This window comes from Protomyctophum parallelum, assembly GCF_964188405.1.
Source record: "Protomyctophum parallelum genome assembly, chromosome: 20".
Lineage (NCBI taxonomy): Eukaryota > Metazoa > Chordata > Actinopteri > Myctophiformes > Myctophidae > Protomyctophum > Protomyctophum parallelum.
In genome coordinates this window covers 21264548-21273531 of record NC_139718.1, presented here as the reverse complement: position 1 = coordinate 21273531, position 8984 = coordinate 21264548, and positions in this window count along the sequence as shown.

Sequence of the window (8984 nt, the reverse complement as noted above, 5' to 3'; positions counted from 1 at the left end):
TTGTTTATTTCCACAGCTGGGACTTACCTTAAGCTTCAGAAATGTCCGTGTCAGACTTGTGTAGCTGATTAGATGCTTAGGTCTTTCAGGGGTCCAAAGAAAGCATGAGGCAGGGGTGGACTGGCCACAGGACGTACCGGGCATATTCCCGGTACCGCGACCGTAGGGGGCCGCTCAAGTTATGATATGACAGGCAGGCATTCTAATAGGTGGCAGGCCACCGGGAAAGGTTCGGGCCTGCTGCCATTCTGCCAGTGCCATCATGATCATTTCACTGTACCTGTATCAGTGAGTCACCCCCCCCCCCCCCCCCCCCCCCCCAGTATCAGGATGTATTAGGATGTTGATATTCATTCATCAGCCAACACTCCCCCTCATAATTTGACAGTGACAAATATACCCTTCTTCTACCTTGAATCCTTTTGCCAGCATCATTCTTGTGAGAGCAACAAAGGTTGTGTACCGTGATTTCAGGACTATAAGCCAAAAGCCACTACTTTTTTACCATGCTTTGAACCCTGCGGCCTATAGAGCGTCGCAGTCCCTCCCCCTTTCAGAACAACGAGTGGCCCAGGAAATTAATCTCAATGCATTTTGCCCATAGGCTTTTCTTAAAGTATTTATTTAAAGACGGTTACACCGTAGACAAAGCCAACTCGGATCGTGACAAATCATGACAATGAACACAATATTTTGGGCCGATCAAATCATTAGAAAGAAGAAAATAAAGGCAGGAGACAACACTATTTGTTTTGTTTTTCTTCTTATAAATTATTTGATCGGCCCAAAACATTGTGTTCATTGTCATGATTTGTCACGATCCGAGTTGGCTACACATTATGTACACATTTGTTTTTTTCCCTACATTTAGCTGGTGCGGCTTATATTCAGGTGTGCTTTATAATTACGGTAGTTGTCTGTTGGTTTGTATCATTTATGTTGTTTTGTAAAAGGGGTGGTATTAGGGCTTGTTTGTTTGTGTGTGCCTCGGCGGATCGGGTGGTAGAGTTTCTGCTATCTGCGCTATCTGGTTGTGGTGGGCCGGTCTGGGCCAAATTCTCGCGAAAATGACCGGGACGAAATTTTTTCCCAGTCCAGCCCTGGCTTGAGGTCAGATCTCAGATGAGATGTGCCGCTAGCGAACAATAGAGTTTACATTATGTTTATGTTTATGTTTATTTATTTGATATGGACATAACAATCACATTGCTCATTGCACAATTGTACAACTTGTAGATGCATCGTTTACAGTGTGTTAGCACGAGTGCTAGTTTTCACCACTTGTCCATAGGAGACTTTTCTGAAAATACAAAGTTAAAAGAACACCCAATCTAAAAATAAGAAGTACATTCAATAAAAAGTACATTCAAGTGAAATTTACAGCAAGGTTACAGTACATTACATAACCTCCAGTACAAAAGTAAACATAATCATTCTCGTAACCAGTCAGGAGCTATACATGTGAGCACAGTTGATCTGATTTCAACCATAGTTTGAGATTAATGATGCGAAGCCTGCAGAGTTAGTTGTTGCTAGCAGACAACTTAAGGGTGCAATCTGCTGATCAGTCACATGCTCACTCTATCTGATTAGGGCGGGATATTCAAACATCCCTGCTCACAGCTCATTCTTTTGGCTGCTGCTCTACTGCTGCTTTGTTTTTTTGGGCTCCCACCACCACCCCAGCATCCACTCCTTGTTTTTCTTTATTGGATAGTGTACACTGTACAGTATGGTGACAGGAAATGGGGAGAGAGATGCGGGGTGACACGTGGCAAAGGTCGGGAGTCGAACCCGCTACACTAGCCACCCTTTTGAGAGTGTGTCCATTGTCCATTTTTACACTACATATTTTACTGTATGCAACCTGGAACGTACATTAAACGTTATGCTTTCCTGACAATTTATTGCATGTTCAGCTCTACATACCAAGAATAGTTTTTCTTGACTGTATGGTGTCTGAATTGAGCATAGCCTATTGTATCCTCATTCCTCACAGACTTGCTGTCTCTTGCAGCCTGTCTACTAACACAGCAGTATGAGTGCATTAATGAGAGGCCCTGCAGTATTGATTTCCTATGAACACACTCCAGTGCTTTGTTGCATTTCCTTAACCTTGACATGCAGTCACATGAGGTTGCCTGTTCTATTTCTGCTATGTTGTTACTGTGTGTGTGTGTGTGTGTGTGTGTGTGTGTGTGTGTGTGTGTGTGTGTGTGTGTGTGTGTGTGTGTGTGTGTGTGTGTGTGTGTGTGTGTGTGTGTGTGTGTGTGTGTGTGTGTGTTTGTGTGTTTGTGCGTGTGCGTGTGCGTGTTTTCATTTCTCTCTCTTGCAGAAATTGTATTAAGTATTTTCTTGCAGCTTGGCATCTGTTGCTTCATCCTCAAATACATTTAACCATGTGTACAAATGTACTTACGTAGTTGACAGGAGACCCACCCGTTTAAAATGTACGGTGTGGGAGGTCGGTGGGAATCAGGAGTCAGAATGCAGTATCAAGGGTTTGACACACGGTGGCGCCCCTTGTTTTATTTCAGATAATGTCAGACAAAAGTCAATATCAGATTATGCATGAGATAACATTCTTCCTTGAAGTCAGGCCTCCTTGGATTGGATCGTCACTGCAGAGGATGAGAGGGGTGTTAGCAAGCGGTCAGAGCACAAGGTAAGTACAGGGTTGGGGCCTGAGACTCCGGTCTAGGCTATCTACCAACTAGACTTTTCTATAACTTTCCTCTTCTTCTTTTCCAGGGTCCAGAGGGTGCCAGGAGGCTCCCCCGGAGGTAGGTACGATGTTAGGTAGTCTTTTCTATCCACAGGGCACAGAAGAGTACTTTTGAGTAGAAGTACTCGGATACCTTTGGGCGAGTAATCAGAGTAAAAGTACTTGGTTCGGGACCGGGTGAGTATGTAACCTAGGGCCCCTTAGGCTCGGCCAACAGGTAGGTACACAAGCATTTATACTCTGAATTCTCTCTATATACTGGGGTCGCCGTAGAGGTACGTCAAAGGCAGCCAGTGGGTTAACAGAAAAGAGCACTATATTTCTAATCACAGTCTCGGTCTTCTTTCACCGGAGTAAGGCGGGGCTCTCGCCAACTTAAAGTATTTTAAGGGTTTAACTGAACACAAACGGCCTGTCTTCGTTCACAGGGTTAAGGTGACACTTTGACTAGAATATGCTTTCTTCGATAAACATCAACAAGGTCTTCTTCTTTCACAGTCTTCAGGGTTAACGTGACACAGTTAACTATATGTCTTCTCTTCAGTAAACATCAACAAGGTGCTTTTCTTCATTATTCTGGTGGTACTTTGGCGAGACTCCACAACGGGTTCGCTGTGTACTCGCTTGGCCAATCAGCAACACTTTACTTGGCTTGAAGAGACACAAAATAAGGTCTACGTCCTCCTTGTTCCAAGGTGTTTTCATAGGCGGAGCTTGAACTTGACGCCTGGGGGTGCGACTGCTTGGCCAACGACACCCGCGCGCACGCTTTGCGTGCGCGCGATTTTATTGTCCCTGGCTTTTATTTTATTGTCCCTGGCTGGACAGGGCTCAAATTAAGGAAGCCCACCCCCCCCGACCCCCCTGTCCAAACTTAAGGAGAGAGGTGCTGGGAGCCTGAATAATTCAGTCTGGTCCAATGAGCTCTGGCTGTCAAGTTGAACAACAGGGGTATATACTCCTTGTAAGACAGCTAGAGAAGAAAATTGCTTCACATTGACAGAGAGGCTATTTGAAAAAGCTACGTCGTTATTTTAGAAAGCATATCTGAAATTTGGCTGAATTACTCTACTGTAAGTGTGCCATTCAAACACCTTTATTTAGGAAGGTCTCTCTCTCTTATTTCCAGATCTTTAGGCAAGACAGTGTGAAGAAATGCTGAAAAGTCAACCCTCCCCATTTTAAGGCTTTGATCAGCATAATGTGCCATATGTCAGCATGTGTTTGCTGCATTGCTATCGCTAGTTAACTTTTACAATCCCCTTTTGAACGACAGGGGAAGTGCATACGTCCTCACAAAAAATGTTGAGGAAATCTCTTTTTTTCCTGTCATGGACTTTGTGCCGTGTCTGCCAGATGCAAGTGAATTAGATGTGGATGCCGACGTGCTCATAAATCTTACAAACACTGAGCTAACGTGTTTCTAGACTTGCTTACCCAGTGTAATTTGTCAAGAATGGGTGAGTCTATTCCACACAGATTACATCCTTCTGCTTCACTAGCTGCTAAACCCATTACCACTTAAGCCCTATCTACTTTTTTGTATGACAAACACGTCGGATCACAATGCATTGTGATCCTATAGATCCGCTATTTTTGGGAGATCTGCTATTCTGAATATATTTAGAAAGGTTTATAATATTTTTATTCAAAAATGTTTTTCACACAACAGACAAGTAGAACAATAATCAATTCAAAACCATACACACAACAAATCAATCCCTCTCCCCCACAAAGAGAAAATGATGAAACAAAAACAAGCATCCAAAAGAAAACAACCAGCTAAAAGGAAGTAGCCAACACATACATACAAGGCACTGACAACGACAAAAAGACACAAAAACGAAAAGCATAGAGCATACAAAATATAAAATTAACATATACTGCTTATTTGCAAATTCTAGTTCTTACTTCTTAGATGCTGCAACAACAGATTATGTGAATAACAAAATAGTAGAACACTAGTAGAATACATAGGAACGAATATAAGACACCAAGAATTATGTAGATTTGGATACATCCAGACTAGATGGTTTATTATACGATCTGCATTCTGCACTCTTACATCTAGATCAGGAAATATACTATGCAGTTTGACCTTGGTCTATTGTCTATCTCAATGCCCAGCTTCTCCTTTCATGCTTGTTTAATTCAATATAGAAAAAATACCCACAAGATCTGAAACCCTGTTCCTCGACGTTGGGGTATTCAACATATATTTGAGCAATAGTATTTTTATTTTATTTATTTATTGTTGTGATTAAAATGAAGCAATGTTCTGACGATTGTAATAGGCCTATACCTTAGATTTTGAAATTTAACATTTAGAAAATTCATGTATTTAAAAAAAGGGAGTTAGGGTTAGTTTGGTTAACACTGCCACAAGATATAGACACTATATAGACTATAGACTAGATACTAGCCGAAATCAAACCTGAGAGCAATCTTTGAATGGCAATGGGCCAAACAGAGTTGATTAAGATATCTTTTTCATAGAAGAAAATAAAATTACATTGTTTTTAAAAGTTTTTGCTCAACAAAGAGATTGTATACACTTCTAGTGAAAAGACCAACACCAAGTCAAAGATTCAATACAAGAACATGACTTTCCAATTATGGTTGATATAAGAGGAGTCTCAGTCTGACTAACACTGCTTCCTGGCTGTAAAATTATAACCATGTAACCACCTATAATTATCACAAACAATGCCGGCAGGGTTCTTCTGACCTTAAATTAGTATGAGATCACCAGGAGCTGTTGCCCTGCAAAACCTAAAATCCAAGCTTAAAATCTAAATGATAAATGAAGTCAGTTATTATACAATAACAACAATAACAACTATCTCTCTGTCGAAACAGCTTGTGGTCAAAACCATTTCCAATTCAGTTACATAAAAGCCACACACTGTTGGAATCCAAAACCATATTTTCAGATTGGCTGAGGCCAAGACAAGACAAATGATAGTGTCACTCAGCCATCAACAGTCCCATTATATAAAATGGGGTAGGCGGGTACATGCATATGGCTCCTTTACTTGCGTTATATACTACACTTTTGTTTTACTACAGTATATCTGCCATACTTGCAAGTTGCTTCATACATGGGCAACAGACATTCATATGCTGACACAAATATTACAGTGAATTCACTAGAAAATCATTGAGAACACCATGCAAAGGTTTTTCCACATCTCCCACAAACAAACACAGTGTCAGGCATATACTGTATTCCCAGGATCATGGATTTACAGCCAGGACCATAATACTGGCGTCACTACGTGTCACAGTTTAGATCCCATATATAAATGTAGATCATTTTTCCATTCAATCCACTCCATGGCCATAAAACTGTCAGCACTATGAAAAGCATCAATGGTGAATTTGGTGATGCCTTTTCTGAAGAAAAAAAATCACACCCGTGTGAACTGAGTGATGCAACTCCCCTCTCCCCCCCCCCCCCCTCCTCCCCCTCTCTCTCTCTCTCTCTCTCATTAGCAGGCAACAGTGCAGCACTAATACTATCTCTCTCTCTCTGTTTCTGGCACAACAGCGCCCCTACTGGCACTCATAGTCATATACTGGTGCTCATGGCCACATAGGTACATAGGTGAACACGGACATTGCTGTTCTTTGGAGTGGTTGCACCACTCAAAAAAGAGAGATGAGAAGATATCACTGAGAAAGCATGGATCAATTGAGTTGATTTGTTTTTTGCCTGTATAGTATAGTAACCTACACATAATACACATACCTGTATAGTATAGTAACCTACACAATCACGTAACTGTATAGCACCCTCCTTTATTTTTCTATTTTGAGGAAACATTGTGGCTGTCATTGATTGATTTTGATCCATTCAAAAAATGTAATTGTAAATACATGTATTGTATGTTCTAGAAGATTATACAGTATATTGCATGCTTTCCTTCCTAAATAGATTGCATGTGGAGATAAGTTATTTTAAATGTATGATGACACTAAATGGATATGGAATGTTTTATACTGTACTTTGTCTACAATGGAGAACCACCTTTTGGGGAGTTGTGATCAGAGTGTGAGAGAGAGAGAGAGAGAGAGAGAGAGAGAGAGAGAAAGAGAGAGAGTAACACAGTATAATAATCACAGTAGTTCATGGCTTGTGAACCGGTAGCTTCCAGCACCCAATTTCTCCCTGATGTGAATCCAGGAGTCTGAGGTCACACAATCTCATTAGATAACCACCCTCCAGGATATACTTACCCTGGCCTGAACTACACCAAACCCATGCCCAGTGGTGGAAAAAGTATTCACATTTTTACTTATGTGAAAGTGTCAATACGGCAATATAGAAATACTAGTAAGTAAAAGTCAGGAATTCAAAATGTACTTAACCAAAAGTACATACTGTAGTGGTATGATACCACTATGTAATAACTATTGCCCAGAAAGCCCTGGGAAGAAGGTTTCAAGCACACAACTTCTCAATTGTCATAAACACCCTTAAAATGTGTTTTCCAGAACTGTCTGCAGCATAGCATTACTAATGCACAAAGATCAAGAAGCCAGCTCAGTAAGAACCTGGGGGATGTTCCACATCAGCATCGGAGCCACGACTTGTTTGACTGAGGCACTGCTTCACAGCAACTTGCTATAATCGACATGACACACTGTGGGTGCCATTTAGGACTTCAAATAATATTACTAATCATATTACAGTTTTATGAGCTGGGGGCGTGTTGTATGTCATATTGCAATTTTGGGCATGTTAAGAAGTGCTTTCGACACCCCGTGGATTGCGCAAAACGGCCTTGAATTAGTCATGGGTGTGTTTAAGGCGTGTTTGAGACGTACCCAATCAACATGTCCGTACTATTCTCTTTACCAGTCAGCTGATGTCACATACGGAATGCCACTTTGGGGATTGTGGTATTACATTTCTTCAGGCTGGCACCATAGAAGACATGACATGACTTTGTCACATTTGGGTTAATTATTCCTATTGCACTGCATGCAATAGGCAACCTTTATGCCTCAAAATAATTAGTTTCTATTGAAAAACACCAGTAAAATAACGTTTATTATTTTATTATTATTTTATTTCATTCAAGTCATGATGAAGGAATGAGTTGAATGCTGCTGCTTAATGCTGTGCCTGTGGCCCCAATGGTATATTGTCTTCGCTCGTAGCATTTTATTGAAGAAGACTTGAATCGGGTGTGAATACAGCATATGAAAGCAAACTTCCCAAGGATTATGGAGATGTTTTTATTTATTTTTAAGGTTGAGAAATGAAAGAATTATGGCCGTTTCTAATCTCAACATTTTACAAAAAAAAGACCAAAAAAAGGCTGTTGCCATGTCTCATAGAAACAAGTAAATAGGTCTATAAAAGTAAGCGCATATAACAGGGGTCTGCAACCTATTTTAAATTAAGTGCCATGTTTTTATTTTCTAGATAGTGAGTCTGCCATATCCAGATTCATTTTAATGACACCACATTAAAATAAAAAAACATATTTTGATTGTCCACAAATATAAAGTTCTTCCTTCTTTTTAAATATGTTCTTGCACATTGTTATAATGATCATTATATATATCCCCCTGCAGTCAGAGTTCATAGTTTTAATGAATGAATGTGATGCATTGTGAGTTGGTATAGATCTGCTATTTTCAAAAGTAATCTTGGAATTTTTTTATTACATTTTTGGATTAGCCGTCCTTAGTTGGGCAAATGCATTCATCTGGGGATCCTTGAAATGGGAATGTGCTGTGTGAGGATCACTGGTTTAAACAACATTAGGAGAAAAGCCCAAATAACCACTTTAGAAACAAGAAAAGCAACCACAAAATAGTACAACTACCAATATTTACAAGCAACTTTACAGAAAAAGAAGCCGCTTATAATAAACAGACATGGCAAGACTCTAGCAGCCTCCCAGAGCCGCTCAAGTGTAAAATCAAACAGTGCTTGTTGCGTTTATGAGGTGGTCAGACCCACGTCTAATCGTTATGCGCTTAGAGTGTTTCTAGGTCAAGGGGCTTAATAGCAAATTGCGCAAAGCGAAAATAATTAACATATGGACACTCCCACAATGCTAAAATATTCAGGAACGCCGTATGCCATATGTGTGTGCGTTCAACACGGGCCGAGTGCGTTCAACACGGGCCGATATGCCTTTCATAATACCATTGTGCGCAGAGCGAGGGCAATTTATGTATTACCCCATTGTAAAACGGATCTTCAAAATTGCACCCACTGTCTGCCACGGCATGGTGAGGG